The 18,283-nt window shown below is 45.4% G+C and overlaps 1 long non-coding RNA gene across 2 annotated transcripts in view; it reads right to left on the bottom strand.

Annotated features, from left to right (window-relative positions):
* The window catches only part of LOC144785650 (uncharacterized), a 250,783-nt gene extending 235,665 nt beyond the window's left edge, over positions 1 to 15,118 (bottom strand). Inside the window, exons 1-3 of one of the 2 annotated variants that reach the window (XR_013602010.1) lie at positions 15,064 to 15,116; positions 14,321 to 14,349; positions 12,319 to 12,383 (exon numbers count right to left, since the gene is read on the bottom strand). This is a non-coding gene — a long non-coding RNA (uncharacterized LOC144785650). Of the gene's footprint in view, positions 1 to 12,318; positions 12,384 to 14,320; positions 14,350 to 15,063 lie in introns of both variants that reach the window. The other variant, XR_013602009.1, reaches the window with a different exon arrangement.
* Positions 15,119 to 18,283: the final 3,165 nt, after the last annotated feature.

Raw genomic sequence — 18,283 nt, 5'->3', positions numbered from 1 at the left:
TGTGGTTGTTTGCAGCTGCTGGCAAACAGGAGGAATTCTGTCCTTGCTTCATCCTGTGAGAGTACTTCATATTCTATTCTGAATTAATTGAGGAAGGCTTTAGGTCGATGAATGTGATTGTGCTGCTTACACCCCTTTTGGCGGGGTACACCTGGTTTGATTTCTTAGCACCCAGAGTTTTGGATAAAGCTATCCTTCTGCAGAAAACGAGAAAACAGATACATATTCCATACCCCTCCCTGTAGGGTGTACACATGTGTAGCAAATGCAGTTGGAGGACAACAGACCTGCCAAAGAACTTGCAGTTTTTATTCTGGGACTTACTCACCTCCTATTCCTTTACCAGATCCATGCGTGCACACATTAGATTTTATTTGTGTGCACTTACTGTACCCGAATGTATTGTAGAATATATGGATCAGAATGTTCATGATCATTCTACAAATACCCGCAAAAAAGAACAAAATCACTGAGAATAAAACAAACAAAAACACTCAATATAATGGTTAAATATGTAAATCCTAAGTTACATTTCTTCTCAGATCTGCCACGCTATGTAAGACTTTCCTCTGGGAAACATCCTTTACAACGCAACTTTTACCACGCAGTGCCTTTACGACGCAACTTTTACAACACAAACCATTACAACGCATTGCGCTGGGGGGCGCTCTAGGATAGGGAATACATTTAATTTACTATCCAACACCTTCCCTAGTGTCCACAGGGACTGGAGTTGGAATAGTAAATTAAACTATTCACTATCCAGACCCCAAAGCGCCATGCGTTGTAAAGGTTTGCGTTGTAAAAACCGCGTTGTAAAGGCATGCGTGGTAAAAGCATGCGTTGTAATGTCATACATCCCTTTCCTCTCATACCTTAGAACAGCACAAAGGATTGGGTCACTAGATTAACAGCGGGTGGTCATGGCTCATAGGCCCACAGGCCCACAAAGATGGTTCTCCCCCCTCATGGAGAAATGTGGTTGTGCAGAATTGTGCCGGTTTGCACTGGTTGCTAAACATAAATGGTATGGCAACTAATTGCAGCGTGTGGTGGTATAAAGGTCTGTTGCTTGGCGAGGGCACATATAGTAATCTTGGATTTTGTCTTCTTGAGACCTTTCGATAAGCATGGTGGCATGCAACCACTGAGTGGTGGACAGTTCACACAAAAGAACCTTGTAAACACCGGTTAATAACTCACATGCCATCCATGCTCACTGGTATTATGGTTAGGGGTAAATTACATAAGTGTTTGCAAAGCACATGTTCACCTGAGGGTATCTTGGCACCGAATAGCAGATGTTTATTGTTACTCAAAGGTACTCATTGTATGGACCTCAGAAGGATGAAAGGATGAGTGGACCAGCCTGGATTTGAACCTGTGACCAAGATGTCGAGCACAGGCCCTTACAGTGGGCGCCTTACTCCACTCAGTCACTTCTTTTTAACATACACACCACTCCCTTGATTTAGTTCGCTGAAGAGCCTGGAGCCAAAATTATTGTATACACTGATGACACCCAGCTTCTGTTTACTTGGGGAAAATCCAAGGGCAAAAAACTGTCTGTCAGCAGTCTTTCAAAGGCTTTCCTCTGCACAATTAAAATGCTTCGAGGACTTATCAGAAATCCTCCTTTTTGGGAGTACCCCTCCCCTCCCCCAGTTTAGGGAAGCACTCTGGCCTGCTGAATATCCCATGCCTGCCTCAACGGGGCAACCCGCTAAGAATCTTGGGATTTGGTTTGAAGAGAACTTGTCTTTTTCCACTCAGATCAAGAAGCTTGCTGGGAACTGCTTTGGAATACTCCATCAGAAAATGTCTCCCGCTCCTCCCTAGGGCAGCCAAGGAAATGGTTATTCGCACCCTGATACTCTCGCGTATCGACTACGGCAACGCCTTGTATGTTGGCTTGCCGGGCTATCTCCTCAACAGACTGCAGGAAGTCCAGAACGCAGCGGCCAGGCTTCTTTTTAACATCCCAATCAGAAACAGTGTAAGACAACATCTGCGCATACTTCACTGGCTGCCGGTGGCCGAAAGAGTTAAGTTTAAAGCCCCAGCCCTGGCGTATCTTGCCCTGTATGGTTCCGGTCCAATCTATTTAAGGAAATGCTTCAGGTTCTATGCTTCGCTAGACAACTTTGTTCAGCCTCTCAGCTCCTAGCCCACATACCTCAGTTTCGCCTTAAGAGAATGGGTGGAAGCTCTCTTGCTTTCAGGGCTGCCTCAGCCTGGATTTCACTTCCATTTGCCCTTCACAGCATCCAAGACCCCACTCTCTTCGAAAAAAGACTGAACAAGTTTCTTTTTATTTAAATTGGCCCTTCTTCCCCTCACAAGGCTTGCGCCGGGACACTCCTTGGAGTTTCCGTTCGCGTTACAAGCTCGAATAACATAACATAACATAAACCCAGCTCAATGGTGTGATAATCAGGGGGGCACACACCCACCAGCAGAGTTTATGGAGTCACCAGGTATGGGGAGGGAATTACTAAAGGTCATTTCCCTGGATGTACGACATTACAACGCATGCTTTTACCACGCATGCTTTTACATCGCGAGCTTTACAACGCATACCATTACAACGCATAGTGCTTTGGGGCGCTGGATAGTGAATAGTTTAATTTATTATTCCAACTCCAGTCCCCGTGGATAGTAGGGAAGGTGTTGGATAGTACATTAAACCTATTCCCTATCCTAGAGTGCCCCCCAGCGCAATGCGTTGTAATGGTTTGCGTTGTAAAAGTTGCGTCGTAAAAGCACTGCGTGGTAAAAGTTACGTTGTAAAGGATGTTTCCCCATTTCCCTAGCTTATGAATGTGGCAGGGAAGTGCGACCTTGTTTGTTTGGTGTGTTTCCAACTGTCTTCAGCATCTCATTCTCACTGATGGGAGGGTAGTGCAGTAGTCTGCTGCCCCATGAGGCGGGCACAGGTGCCCACCCAGAGCAGCGCTGCCCATTGTCCTGGGGGGTGTTAATGTCGGCTGATGGGAGCGGGGCAAATTGTAAGGTAAGAGGACGAGGTGTGGGCTTGCTGTGATATTTTACAAATAGGGAGAGGAGGCTTCCTCATGGGGCCTTTTAACAACTGCCCAGGCAACAGTGCAAGGAGGGGTCACCACTGTAGTGCTTAATAAAATAATATGAAGTCCTCCCTCCTGGGGCCTCACACTGGTGGAATAGTGGATGAGGGCAAACTCCTGCCTGCTGCAGCATGTCAGCTCACCTTGGACCAGTGAAGAGAGGCAGGCTGTACTGAGGAAAATGTTTTAAAGAACAAAGGGCCATATGTATCAAGATACCCATTTGCGATTCTCAAATAGCGATTTTTAAGAAATCGCTATTTGAGAATCGCAAATGGGTATGTATGTACAAAATTGCATTTTTTTACGATTCCTTAGAATTCCTTAATTGCGATTAGAAAATTGCGAATCGCAATTAAGGAATACTTTCCCATTCATTTCTATGGGCCAGGAGGCCCATAGGAATGAATGGGAAGTTATTCTCAATTTGCGATTCGCAATTTGCTAATCGCAAATTGAGAATAATTTCAAGGGTGCAGGGGTGTCCAAAGGACACCCTGTTGCACCCCTGAAATATGCATGGGTGCACATGTGGCGCACATACATGCCCTAAGGGCATGTATGTGCGTCACATGGCACTTTGAAAATTGCAAAAATTTGCTTTTTTCAAGGAATTCGCAACTTACCACCAACTAGAAGTTGGTGGTAATTTGCGATTCCTTAAGGGCATTTTGCTAAAAAAAATTGCTAAATACATTGCATTTAAGGAATCACAAAATTTGCGCGCAAATTTTGCGATTCCTTATTTTGCACCAGTTTTGCTTCAGACATTCCATTTAGCAAATTCGCATTCGCAAAGGCCAAAATTCTGCGAATTTTGGCCTTTGCGAATGCGATTTTGCATGATACATATGGCCCTGAGAGACCCTAAAATAAAACACATCTCAAAGCTAGAAGGCCTCAAAAGAAGCGCATCTCAAAGCCAGAAGGCCTCAAAAGAAGCGCATCTCAAAGCCAGAAGGCCTCAAAAGAAGCGCATCTCAAAGCCAGAAGGCCTCAAAAGAAGCGCATCTCAAAGCCAGAAGACCTCAAAGTCTCAAAGCTGCTGCAGCCTGAATGGCCAGAAGCAGCAGACCTGAGGTTTGTTTCTTTACCAAGGGCTCTGTTGCTCCTGGATACCGTATCGGGTGATTAGTCATGCTTTGCCAATCCTGATCGATTGATTGTTTGCAATGCTTTCCTCAATGAAGTGTTGGAAACATACTGAAAATTCTGTGAAATAGAAAGCACTTGGTAAAGAAAAGCAGTTCTGAAATCTGATTTTGTTTTGTCTGCCAATGAATGCCGCCTCTGTTGCAACGGGACAGAGAGCATCATTTGTTTATCTCATTTCACTCTCTTTAGGAGGAGTCACCTTCAATGGACTCACCACCCTCCAAACCAGGGGCATGTCTTCCATTGACTTCAATGGCTTAATTCACCCTGAAAACCTCCCTTATCTTCCCAAAAACGCATTTCCATTGATTTAAATGGGATCACCGCTCAGCATCCCTGAATCTCACTCTCCTAGGATACTTAAAAGAATGAGAGATGTGCATCATGCCTTAGTTTTCAAAACAAATTCTTTTTAGGTGCCTCTGTTTGCTTTATTAGTGGCTTAGGGATAGGTTAGATACCACTGAAATACAAGAAGGAAATCACATCAGACGATTCTGCTAGAGTGTATATTCCAAGATGAAAACATATTGGCGTTGGAGATTGTCTCCCTTTCTTCCAGCCTGCATGTCATTCATTAAGCCTCATCCTGTCGTTTCCCTTACCCTTATTCCTGGTAACGCCAAATTCGGACCTTGCCTTATCTTCCACATTAAGCGTGATGGTCTTTTATTTTCCTACTGAAAGTTGTTGAGGAAAATACACGTATCAAGATTATACATACAATGCAGTCATGCTTTAAAGACCACAAACTCCGAAATCCAGTTTATGGATTTTATTATAAGGCCAAAAATAGTTGGATACACACACACCGGAGTATCAATGAATATAGGTACAGGAACATTAAACAGAACCAAATCTACGCATATAACGGATTCGGCATAAATTCAGCATTTGACACGGTCAAGCATGAGAATTTGCTGGAGCTGCTAAGTACTAGAATGGGGCTATCGGGAACTGTTCTCAAGTGGTTTTCGTCCTTCCTTCACAACCGGTCTCAGAGGTTCAAGATCGACAATGTGCTATCTACACCTGTGCCTGCAGATCTAGGTGTCCCACAAGGATCCTCCCTCTCCCCCACACTGTTCAACCTCGTTATGGAACCGCTCGCCACCTTGCTTCAAGCATCCAATGTTCAATTTCATATGTACGCTGATGACACACAACTCTATCTAAAGTTACAATCCCCGGAAGATATCAAACATCTGAACTCCACGCTTATCAACACCCAATCCTGGCTGGCCGTTAATCACCTCAAACTAAATGCCCTGAAAACTGAGTTCCTACTCATCTCACCTCCGGCGAAAATCTCCACCACCCAGACCTGGCTCAACAACCTAACAGCACTCAATGTCCAACCTACCATCGTGGACTCGGCGAAATCCCTAGGCATCACACTCGACGCCAGGCTCAACATGCAGCAGCACGTCAGCAATGCCACAAAAGCAGCTAATTTCCAAATTAACACGCTGAGGAAAATTAAACCTTTCCTCCCGGCCAAAGACTTCCAAACGGCGGTACAGGCTTTAGTCATCCCTCGAATAGACTATGGAATTGCGGCCCTCAGCGGTCTCCCGCTATCCACAACAGCACCCTTAAGAGCCTCCCTGAACGCTGCCGCGAGACTCATTACTGGATCTAGAAAGCATTCGCACATATCCCCAGACTTAAAGTCTCTAAAATGGCTGCCTTTTGAAGCCAGAATACAGCTAAAAATTGCAGTGATGACACACGCGGCCGTACACCACAAGGCACCCAACTACCTCGCCCAAAAGCTGTCTATATCAGGAGGTTCGAGATCCAATAGGAGTACAAAAAATCTACTCCTGAAACCTCGTAGATTCCGGAAAGTGAAAACTTACAAGCGCTCCTTCTCAGGAATGGCACCCAGGATCTGGAATGCGCTCCCGCCTGAAACAAGGCTGATCTCCTCCACTGCACTCTTCAAGAAAGAGGTGAAAACAATCCTTCTGGCCAAGATCTCCTGATCGTTATAGAGGTTGGTTCAGAGACTCTGCATTGGCTCATGTCACTGCTCACCCTATCCCTTGGCACTATACGCTACTTGTTGGGGGCATTACTACGCTACTCTCTTACTACCGACCAAGACCGGATACACGTTGGTTTACTGATCCTCCTAAACACCTCTGTAGTGGGATCAATGACTTGTGCTGTCCTATATTACTTCCTTAATTGATTGTATTTGGATTGGTTTTATGTATGTTTTTATTATCCATGTTATTACCATGTTATGGACTATTATACTGTTCCCATTATCTCTACTGCCCCTACCCTGTCTTTGTGAAGCGCTCTGATATCTGTAAGGATCCTGTTCGCGCTATATAAAACTTTGAATAAATAAATAAATAAATAAAAGACACAGAGTAATAAACTCCAAGATTAGTACACAACCCAAGATGGAGGCAAAGTCCAAATCCCTTTTCATTAGGAAGGAAAGCATAAATAATCTTTCCCTCCACTACTGTCATTTCTGATGTCTCTAGTTGGTTCCCCAATCTCTTTCTCAAAAGGTGTCAGCACGTGCAAACTTCTTAGAAGTACTCACGACAAATGAGTCAGAATAGCTTAAGGCTATGGAGCTTGTTCTCAAGATGCTCCTTTTCCTCCGAAAATCTAGAAGTCTGATTTTTCTGTCACTGCGCACAATACAAAAGGATGAATTCAGCCTCCTCCCATAGGTATCACGTGACATTTTGTTTCATTTCTCCAAAGATTCTGTGTTTTTCCGTGATTTCTTTAATTAAATCTTCTTTGCTTCTTGTGACCTTGGAGTGTAGATAGGCCAGGCATGGAAGATATCCTCCCCTCTCGCTTCTCAGGCTGTTTAAAGACATTTCAGTTATCTCCCTAACTAAAATAACAATGTTAAATTGCTTATACCTGCAATGGGAGGACAGCACACTGTTCTGGCACATCCAAAAATGCATTCAATTAATTCTTCAGTAGCTAGGAACAAAAATCGTAAACAACCTGCAGCTTTAGGCCTAAACTTCAGGCAACTTTCACACACACGTCTATATTTATGTCAATATACTATTAAATTGCACACTTATACATGTCGAATCAAAGATGTCTTCCAGACTATGCACAATCTTTTTAAAGTGCACATTACATTTCTTAATTATCATGTAGAATAAATGCATTTTATAAACATAATACATTGTGACACTATGATTATATACGGGTGCATCGTAATCATGAGTATAGTGCACCCCCACAAGTTAGCGTGCTATGTGCGCTCTATCATTCCCATAAAGGTTTGAATGGATGTCTAACATGAAAACATTTGGATCATGGAGGGCTTAGAAGAAGAAAGTTTGAAGACCTCTGTTCTACATATGAAGGTGATGTGGAGAGAGGTTGGCTCTCCAGGGGACTATAAAGGAGACAGAAGGTCTTGTTTATGTTTTAGTGAAAGGGGAGGAAGTGGCAGTCCTCCTGCCCTGCCAAACCCACTATTATCCATATTAAGGGACAGCCAACCGGACACAAAACCAACAGTCAAAGTCGCTCCGCCTTACCGAGGGGAGGGAGGCGGCCGACAAAGAGTTTCCCTGCATGTTTCTGCCAGACCATGCTTTTGGAAATGGACATGGAACATGAAGAAGGACTTCAACACACAGGGAAAAACAATACTGTGTGTGGGCCTTTGCTATATTTTAAAAGAAATCTCCATGCTCATCCAAGGAAAGAAGCCCAAGAAAAGACAAGGCTGAGATTGCATTCAAAGCACAAACAGTGATGGACACACAGATGTACAGTAGGGTGTCTGACGTGTCTTACTTAATCGTGTAGATATCTGGGAAGACTTTTTTAACCAGTATGATTTGGTTTGCAGTTCACTCTACTAGGGTGGTGACATTTTGTGGGGTTTTGTGTTTCTCTCTGTTTTGTGAGTACCCTCTCTTCTTACCCCTTACTCTTCATACCCCATTAATAGGCTTCAAAAGATTATTTTGGACCCTCTATTTTGCTTAAAACTATAGGTGTATCACTTATGTTATGGATGCATACATGTTATCGCTCCTTTCCCTTTAGAGGGTTTTATTATTAACCAAAACTATGCAATTTTCCCCATCATTGTATTAAAGCAGGGAAGAGTTATAAATTCCATCCCCGGCTCACAGTCTATTATTTTTGTCAGACCAGTTGCGATTGAGCTTTTAAGGACAGAATGAACGTTCTCATATTTTATTTGAGACCGCCTTACCGACCCTGCATTAGTACTTTTTCCAGGGCTATTAGACAGAGTAGATTCTTGGTATGTGCAGACTTTGCCTTCGTACCATCTATTGAAACAGCCGCAGACCGTGCAGGTAAAACCAGTGAGGTGGGGGGGAGGTTTCCACAAATGACCAAGAGGGAAAATTAAATAAATAATTAATGTTCACTCGTTGTCGTCTGTTGAAATCCCCCAGGCCCCACCACTCTTACCTACACAGCCCACGGCTGTTTTGAAATATACCCAAGTAAAGGATCATACTTTCTTCCAAATCAAGGGCTTATTTTCCAGTTGATCACTCTGTGCAAAGCCTCAACATTGATCAGCACGTGATAAAACTAGCAGTCGGGGCAGGTGTCGGGCAAAAAAACATGGCGGGTGGGGGAGAGGGAAGACAAAACAAAAAACAAAAGTAAAAAAAAAAACAAGCTTTGGAAATGCAGTAGGTCTCGGATTTATTTGAGTTAGAGCTAATGGCATTGTAAATGGCAATGTCTTTTAGCCATGTGTTATGGAGTGTATGCATGTGGTGTTTAGTGGAGTTATGTGGGTTGGATTGGAATTGTAGCAATGGTGGCATGCTGCGCTTTAGATGAATATGTTTAAAAGTAAAGTGCACCATACTGCGATTGCTACAATAGTTAATTGTGGATGCGTTAACAATTGATGTGTGCACTGACGGCCACAGACCCCGCAGACACTGGGAGATGCAGGCACATGGGAGAGGCAGACACATGGGAGAGAGAGACAGACACATGGGAGAGGCAGACACATGGGAGAGAGACAGACACATGGGAGAGGCAGACACTGGGATACACAGGCAGCGTGTCACAGAGACACAGCGATGGACCACCGACCTCGCAGACACTAGGAGAGCCAGACCTTGGCAGATGCAGACACATGGGAGAGAGACAGACACATGGGAGAGGCAGATACATGGGTATCACATACACTGTCACAGAGACAGCCACTGTGTAACAGAGACACAGTGATGGACCACAGAACCTGCAGACACTGGGCGATACACACCTTGGCAGATGTAACACAGGGAGTATCAGACACATGGGAGAGGCAGACAGAGTGACTCACAGACACTGGGAGACACAAACACTAAGAGACAGACGGACCACAGAGCCTGCAGACACTAGAAGAGACAGACTTTGCGAGATGCAACATGCAACACAGGGAGACTCACACATATGGGAGAGGCAGACAGAGTGACTCAGACACCAAGAGAAAGAGACATTAAGAAACAGAGAAAAAGAGATGGGCCGCAGACACTGGGTGATACAGACTTTTGGAGATGTAACAAAGAGAGAATCAGACAAATGGGAGAGGCAGACACAGAGCTTAATTTGAGCCAGTAGTTTCCAATGCTCAGCACCGACACTTAATTGTCAACACTGGTACTTATGACAGCTGCCACAAGGTGGCGCTGTTTGTGAAATTTAAAGTTAAGCAGAACAACATTTGTTTATTAATTCAATATGCATTAAAAACAACTGAAACCTGCCTCCCAAGCCATTCTTATAGATTTGGATGCCTGGAATAGTCTGATTTGTCACACTTGTAGGAGCGAGATGGTTGGTAGTTGTGTGGGTACTGTCGTTGGCAGGGCTGGCTGTTGCAGTGGGCGGTGGAAGCTACGGTGGTCTCCTGGTGAGGGCCCTGGCACTAGATTTTGTTTTTTTAACACAAATTAAGCACTCTGACACTGGGAGACACGGACACTAAGAGACAGATGGACAACAGAGCCTGCAGACACTAGAAGACAAGAGCTGCACACCTAGAATGACGGACACAGAGAGACACAGAGAGACTAAGAGACACAAAGACAGCAACCACAGAAGCCGCAGACACTGGGGGAGAGAGACAGAGAAACCCTGCACACTTTTTATTTTTTTACAGTTTTATATAGCGTGAACTTGACCCGCATCGGGTATCAAAGCGCTTTACATAGCGCCAGTTGCATTACATGAGGACACATTCATTTTTGTTAGGCATGGGGAGGTTAAGTGATTTGCTCAGAATCACAGGATGTTCAGCATCATAGCCGAGACTGGAACCCAGTTCCCCAGATTCGAGGTCAACCGCCCTAGCCGTTAGGCCAACTTCTCTCCCCAAACACCTTGTGTGATGAACGCTGAGAGACTGAGCCATGGACACTAAGACAATGGGGTTCAGAGACATTTGGGCGACGCGAACAATGGAGGACACAGGGAGAGCAATGGACCCCGAGAGATGCAGATAGGATGACAATAGAGAGTCTCGGACATCGGGGAGATGTGCACACTGGGGGGTTGGGCGCGTGCTTATGGAGGAGCAAACATATGGGGTGACACAGAAAGATAATGGGGTGTCTGGGATACTGGGAGACAGAGCCGGACACAAGGAAGTCTGCGACACAGAGACAGAGCCGGACACAAGGGAGTCTGAGACACTGGGAGAGAGCCGGACACAGGGGAGTCTGGGACACTGGGAGAGAGAGCCGGACACAGGGGAGTCTCAGACATTGGGAGAGAGAGCCGGACACAGGGGAGTCTCACACACTGGGTAAGGATGAGTCCTCACGGAAACTGACGTGTCGCGGACACCCAGAAGTCCTGGTCCGTGGGTGACTGGGAAGACACTGACATGAACCCAGAGAGACAGTACAATGAAAAGACACGCGAAGCCGAGGGCACAGCGTCTGAGCTGAGCGCACACTGCTAACAGAAAGAAACTCGAGACATATCTTGCCTTCTGACCTCCCAGCTGAGGAATGTTAGGGGTCTTATCATTTTGAACCTATAGTTTTTTTCTTATTCTATTTCCAGGACACTTTGTGCCCTGCAGTACCTGTAAAAAGTATCACTTTTCAGCGGTCTATACGTTTTCAATCCTATCAAAAAGATTAATCCGGGGTGTACAGAGGAAGTGTTATTGAACCTGTATGTGGTAAGGTAAGCTTAGGGTGTACTGGGTAAAGTAGACTGAGTGTGTGTGGAATGAGGCAGGCTGTGTGTGGGAGGGGGTGAGGCAGGCAGATGGTGTATGTGTGTGGGGGGAGAGGGTGTAGGGGTGAGGTGATGCCCATGCCGTCACATAGGCAAAAGTATGTGGTTGTGGAGAAGAATTTTCTCGAATTCACCAGTGCTTCCCCTGAAGGCAATGCCATGTGTTTACTTGCGTCCTCAATCTACGACCCTTCTCACGGCTGGAGCCTACGTTTTTCCGGTTCGTTGATGGTTACAAGGGAGTCCTTCCTTCGACTGGATAATGGGGGCATTCGTTTTTCTGCCCTTAGTTGCCAGGGCCCTGCTTCCTTCTGGTTTCCTGAGCCCCGCCCTTTGCTACGACTGCGCTTTCCTTGGCTACCAGGCCATGCCTCCAGGCGCTATTGTTTTCTCCGTCGCTATAGAGACTGGGCTGGGTCTATCAACGGTGACAGAGTCCAGGAGGGTGTTGAGGACAGGCTGGGTAGGAAAAGCTGGAGGCAGGATAGATCGGTCAGGCACTCATGACTTAGCAAGGGGCAGGCGTCTGTGGGGCAGTTGCTGATGGTGTGTGCCCAGAAAAGGGCAGGTGTTGTGCATGCGGCTGCCATACCGTCAGAGCACCGGGTGTCTGGGGACGTGGACGCTGTATCAAAACGCTGCGTCATACAAGGGCATTTGTTGAGAGCCCTGAAAGGTTTATATTTCAATGCGTGGCCCAACATGCAGATGCCCCCCGAGAGGGCGATGGGTGTGGGAGAGGGGTAAGCCTAGCTGTGCACTACATTTTCTGTATCCACACACTCATTTCCCCTTCTAACCAGTTCTGTAACCGAAATGTTATCAGGAAGGGACTCACCTCACGGACTTGCTGCTCTTCCGGTTTATCGGCGCCGGTTTCTCCCACTCCTCCAGGGAAAACTCCTAAACGAGAAATTCCAGAAACATGAAAACAAGGAGATGAGAAATGAAAGCGATCGAAAGCGATCGCGAACTACAATTTTTTTTAAAAAAGCCGCAAGTGGTGCGCGTGCGCCACTGCGAGCATAATGGCCTCTGGTGCGCGTAACAGACACCAACAGGCCATGGGCGGAGCTACGCGACCGCCCATGGCCTATTGCGTGCTCTGTTAAAAAACAGCACGACGCGAAGGCCAGTGAAAATGGACCTTGGAAATAACACGCACGAACTTTTGGGAATTTCCAGGTCCATTTTCAAATCCCCGGGAAAAGGACTCTTGCTGCGCGACACTGCATGCGCAGTGTAGGGCAGGCCCGAGCCCTAAAAACTAACCTGAATACCCCCCCACATCGCTGTTCTTCTGGCTCCACTGCAGGCACAGGCTCCCAGACTGGCTTGCGCCCAATCCTAACGGTGCTCTCACAGCATGAGAGCAGCGGCAGGATTGGCCTGAGTGCTGAGGATTTGCGCTGTGCCTGCTCTCTCCAAATTGGTAATGCCGCTGGGGTTGGAGAGAGCTTCAGGGCGCATGACGGTTTGGCTGGCCTGAGACTGCCAGCCAAACTATCATATGCACTGATGACAGTGCCCACTACTCCCCCCACAGTGCCTGTCATCCCCTGGCCCCGCCCCCAAGGCTTTACGATAGGAGAAAAATAAAACAATAATAAACATGGTTTATTATAGCTTCATTTTTGTTGCTGTTGCTGCTGGTGGCGGGGGGGGGGGACGCTCCGCCGCCATAGTGGATAACCCGCCGCTTTCTTTGCACTTCTCCCTGAATGTACAATTTGTCGGACTATCTGGCTTGATGTGACTGTTTAAAAATCTCCCGCCCGTGCTCAGCAATAAAATGGAGAAGCTTCTACATCCTGTGGTTCTCTGTTCAACCGGAATGATCAGAGTCAGCCTTCATCACACATGTTATTAGGATATTGTGAATACGTTTGAGGAGAACACAAATGAACATGAGTATATACATGAGAATATTATAATGTAGTATGTAATCCATTATTACGATCTTCCAAAAGTGAAACACAGATGCTTGCATGGTGAGGATCTATCTAGTAGGGCTACACAATAACACAACAGAGCAGGCAATAATAGATTCAACACATTATTGGGTGTCAAGGGCCAGAGAAAGGAAAGGTTGTGGCAGAAGTTGAAGGGACGGTCAAATGATATACAGAGTGTAGGTCAGGCTTCTCTAACGAGTAGCTCAAGAGCTTCTGGTAGCTCTCCAGCTACAAACAACACAAGAAAAAACTGGTGGTCTAACAAGAAAAAAAGGAAAAAACAAAGGTCACAGAACACAGGTAGTGGCAAATCATATGCTTATATGACAGCTAATCGTTGTGTGATGATCCTGACATAAGAACAACTTCATGACAGAAGAAACCCTGAGGAGGGGAGACAGAAAGTAGAGGATTTCCATCAACTGCCCTTCGTGGCCAGTGTCATCATTTGGAACTCCAGAAGTGCCCCTGTCACCTCAGCTCTTCTGGCAGCAAGCCAAACGCTAGTGAACTAGGCGTGATGTAATGCCAATGATAGACAAATGACAGGCTGAGTATCTCAGAGAAGTATACTGACCAGACTAGTCAACAGAAGCAGTGCAAAGATAGAATTGTGAATATAAGTGAATTAAAAAAGTCCAACAGTAGTCCAGAATAAATTTATTAGTGACCACTGGTGAGCTTGTTAAAAAACACAGTGTCGGTTTTGAATTTATCTACCGAAACAATGGTCTACTAGTTTCAGCCGTGATGAGCATAAGGACCCCGACTTTCTTCAGGATCTAGTTATAAAAGCTACTGCATTAAAGTGCAAGTTTTGAAACAGTAAAAACAAAACAACAACAGGAAAACCACAATGTAATTACAAGTGATCAGTCACAATACCTCTACGCCGGATGATAGGTTATTCATACCTGTAGAGATAAAACAAACATCAAACCTACAGGAAAGAGCACTTGCATACCATGTCAATCGCTCACACTTAATCTGTTGTTCACCTACCTATCCAATGTGAGGTAACAAACCTCACCTCACCTGGCACTGACTCAGGTCAAAGGGAGGCACCGCCCTGCAAAATAGGATTTTTAAAAAATATATATATATATATGTATATATATACACATATCAGCCATCGGTCCTGTCCATGTATATGAGGACAGGATGCCCTTGTGTGTGCTGGCTGATACTTAAAATGAAAAGATGAAAATACCATTTGTCCCCAATAATAAACGTATGGATTGTTAGCCAAAACAACAGAAACAGCTTCCTCGTAATAGCATGGGGATCCTTTCCAAGGAATTTAACTCAGTAAGGATATTTAAAAATCTGAAAGTGTGCCAATTGTCACTTCCACGAAGAGTCATGAGGGACATAAGTTTGTAATATCCACCAAGGAGGAAGACAGGCTAAATGTCGATCTATCTGACCTGATTCTGGCCCAGGGACTAAGGTTATGTCTTCTCTCAAAGAAGACCGAGTAGTTCCCTTCAAGGACCTGCCATGCAGAGGAAATGGAATTCTGATGGCAAATATACAGAAAAACGACCTCCTCAATGTCAAAGCAAAGCGCGCTGTAAAAGCGTCTCTGCTAAATGCAGAGAGATAGTTACAAAATCAAAAACGCTCACCTCTCCGTCGATACCTCGGGAAAAGTCCTGAGGCAGGGGGAGGTGGCGTTTCCTCATCAACAGCCGCCATTCGAGGTCCCCGGGCCGAGTCATGTGACGTGTGACGTCACAGGGGACCATCCAATGGGGAGTTAGAACTACAGAAATACGTCATCGGGCTGGGAAATGTAGTCCGGAACAGACCTCAAACCGCTATACTAGCGTAAAGTGACCTAATGCCTGTGGGATTTGAAAGCTCCATGATGGCAGCCTTTCAAAGTGCTTTTACACATTATTGTATAACAATCAATGTGTTTAAAAAGGTATAATCAGTGTGTTTAAAACAGCATAGATCTCCATGATATATGTGTTGAAAAACTCGTGTATCTATATGCCCTCGCATCTGTATATGCTACCCTCAGTTGCTTAATTCCTATGTATAGTCAGCAGGGAATATCACTTTTAATCAACATATTGGACAGCCAAAAGATATTAATAGTAAGTCCATATGTCCTATGAGTGCACATTAGGCGAGACCCAAGAGACATCCACTTATCATAAAAGGGTCCAAGGGATGTCATCATTGAGACCCTGTGCATCACTTTTGAGTTTGAACACCCATCTCTGCTCTTTTTGAAAAAGATATTTAGTCTTGTCACTCACATGGGGAGGTATGGCTGGTTTCTCCAGAACTTTCCAGAAAAAATCTTCAGGCTTGTGTTTATGCTCCAAAAAGTGTCTCGTCAGCTTGGTGTTGGATTTGCCACACCGAAAGGTACTTTTATGTTCTAGCATTCGTAGTCGTACTTTTCTTGTGGTCATGCCCACATATCATTCCTTGCACGGACATTCAATTAAATAGATCAGGTGGTCACTATTACAGTTGGAAAAATGTGCCTGAATCCAGGGTCTTTGAGTGCCTATGTCTATTGTTTTAGTTTGTTTGGTTTGAGGGCATATCGAGCAATTTCCACAACGGAAATGGCCTTGGACCGGAGGTAAGTCCCATAAGGTGTTACTAGTGCTAGGTTTCATCCTTGGTCTTGTATGTACCAGAACATCCCGCAAATTACTTCCTCTCTTGAATGCAAAAAGGGGCAAGGGGATTCGTTCGTTTATGGTATTAAGGAAACGCCAAATTTTCGGATGCATTTCTGTAAGGAATTGCTCATGGTGCTAAAGGTATTGACAAATGTCAAACGCTCCAAAGGAGGTTTTGAAATTTTTGGTTCCAGTAAAGCTTCTCTATGGTTGTTGGAAGCCCTCTTGCAGGCCATTCTGACCACGCGTCGGGGATACATCTTGTCTTGTAACTGTTTGGACAGATTATTCGCATGATGTTTATAAGACTCTGATGTAGAGCAATTGCACCTAAGGCGCAAAAACTGGCCAAAGGGCAGATTTTCCCTTAACGATCTTGGATGCTGGCTGTCAAACCTCAATAGAGAGTTACATGCCATTGGTTTGCGATAAAGTTCACTTGATAGACCAGTCGAGGTAGCATATATTGAGAGGTCTAAAAACGAAATTCTGTCTCTGCTCATTTCCAGTGTAAACTTCAGGTAGCGATTTTGTGTGTTTAGCCAAGCGTGGAAAGCTCGAACTGACTCCTCGTCACCCCGCCAGACTACCAGGATATCGTCAATGTAGCGCTTCCAAAGTCTAATCGAATCTTGGAAGGGGTTGGCGGTGGTAAGGAAGTGCATTTCTTCGAACCTGTGTACGTACAAATTCGCCAGGCTCTGCGCATAGACGCTGCCCATGCTTGTGCCCGATACCTGTAAATAATAGGGCTCTTCAAACTGAAAGAAATTTTCTTTCATGGCCAGATAGGCCAGGGTCATGATGAAATTGACTGGAGTGATAGAGTGAAGTTCAGTTTGACTTAGGATCTCTGAGATGGTCTCTAGGGTCTCGTCCTGCGGTATTGAGGTGTATAAAGATTCGACATCCAGGGATACCAGGATGTCGAGGTCGGGGTTGAAATCCACCGTTGGCAGGAGTCTAAGGACGTCTTTTGTATCCTGTAAGTCGGTTGGCATTCTTTGTACAATCGGACGAAGAAAAAAATCCACAAATGTAGATAGTGGTTCCAAACAGGACCCAATTCCTGAAATAATAGGTCTCCCTGGTGGCGGCCTCTGGACTTTATGTATTTTGGGGAGGATGTAAAAGTAAGGCATGACAGGGTGGCTTGTCTGGAGATATGTTGATTCCTGATTTGTAATCCATCCCTCTGTCAATGCCTCCTCCACTGCTTCCTTAATGATACTGCTCACACGTGGTGAGGGTCTTCTTTCAAGGGGCAAAAGCAATTTCTGTCACCTAATAGGCGAATACATTCGGCTCGATAATTATCTGAGTCCATAAGAACCGTCGCTCCACCCTTATCGGCCGGCTTAATCGTAATCGACTGGTCATTCGTCAGTGCTGAAAGTGCCTGTAACTCCTTTGTCGGGATGTTACGGTATGTACTTCCCTTGTTGTTCTCACATAAAAAATTGACTTCCTCAAGAACTGCTCTTTCAAAAGCAAGGACCTGGGGGGTACTAAATGTGAAGGAGGATTGAAAGTGGACCGATTCTTAAGGCCCGTGTTCGTGTTGTCAATTTGTGTCTCAGATGGTGTTTTGTCTTTAAAGAAATGATGCAGCCGCACCTTTTGGAAAAACTGAGATAACTCGCGATGCACTGTGAAGTCATCACCCTTATTTGGAGTGACAAAACCCAAACCCCTGTTTAAGACTGACACCTCATCTTGTGTCAATACTTTGGAGGTAAGGTTGACTATTAAGTCTTGTTTCAAAGTCCCCCTCTCGTCTGGCCCTGGTTCAGCCCCTGGTTGATTTTGGACCGAGTCCCGATCTGATTCGGGGTGTTCGATGCTAGGTTCCCATGTGTTTGTGTCAGTGCTTGCTGAAACTGAGGGTTCCGTCGTCGCCCACGAGACCTCCCTTGGCCTCCCCCTAAAAAAGACTGCTGGGGAAAATGAGGTTGAAAAGATTGAAAAGATTGCCAAGGATTGGGTGGCTGGAACTGGGGAGGAGGAAATCCCCATGGGGTAGGAGGCCACCACTGCTGGAATGGGGGGCCATTGTACCCTCTCCTGGACGATCTCCTACCTCTACCTCTTTGTTGGTATTGTCCCTGATCATTAGGGTCTGACCCATCTGAATCGGCATCTGAGCTGCTACCGGAGTAGGTGGATCCAGCTACGTCTAAGTAGCTCACTTCTGTACAGC

Source organism: Lissotriton helveticus, chromosome 10 (assembly GCF_964261635.1).
Source record: "Lissotriton helveticus chromosome 10, aLisHel1.1, whole genome shotgun sequence".
Lineage (NCBI taxonomy): Eukaryota > Metazoa > Chordata > Amphibia > Caudata > Salamandridae > Lissotriton > Lissotriton helveticus.
The sequence above is the reverse complement of the archived record's forward strand: the minus strand, read 5'-3'. Positions and strand labels throughout refer to the sequence as shown.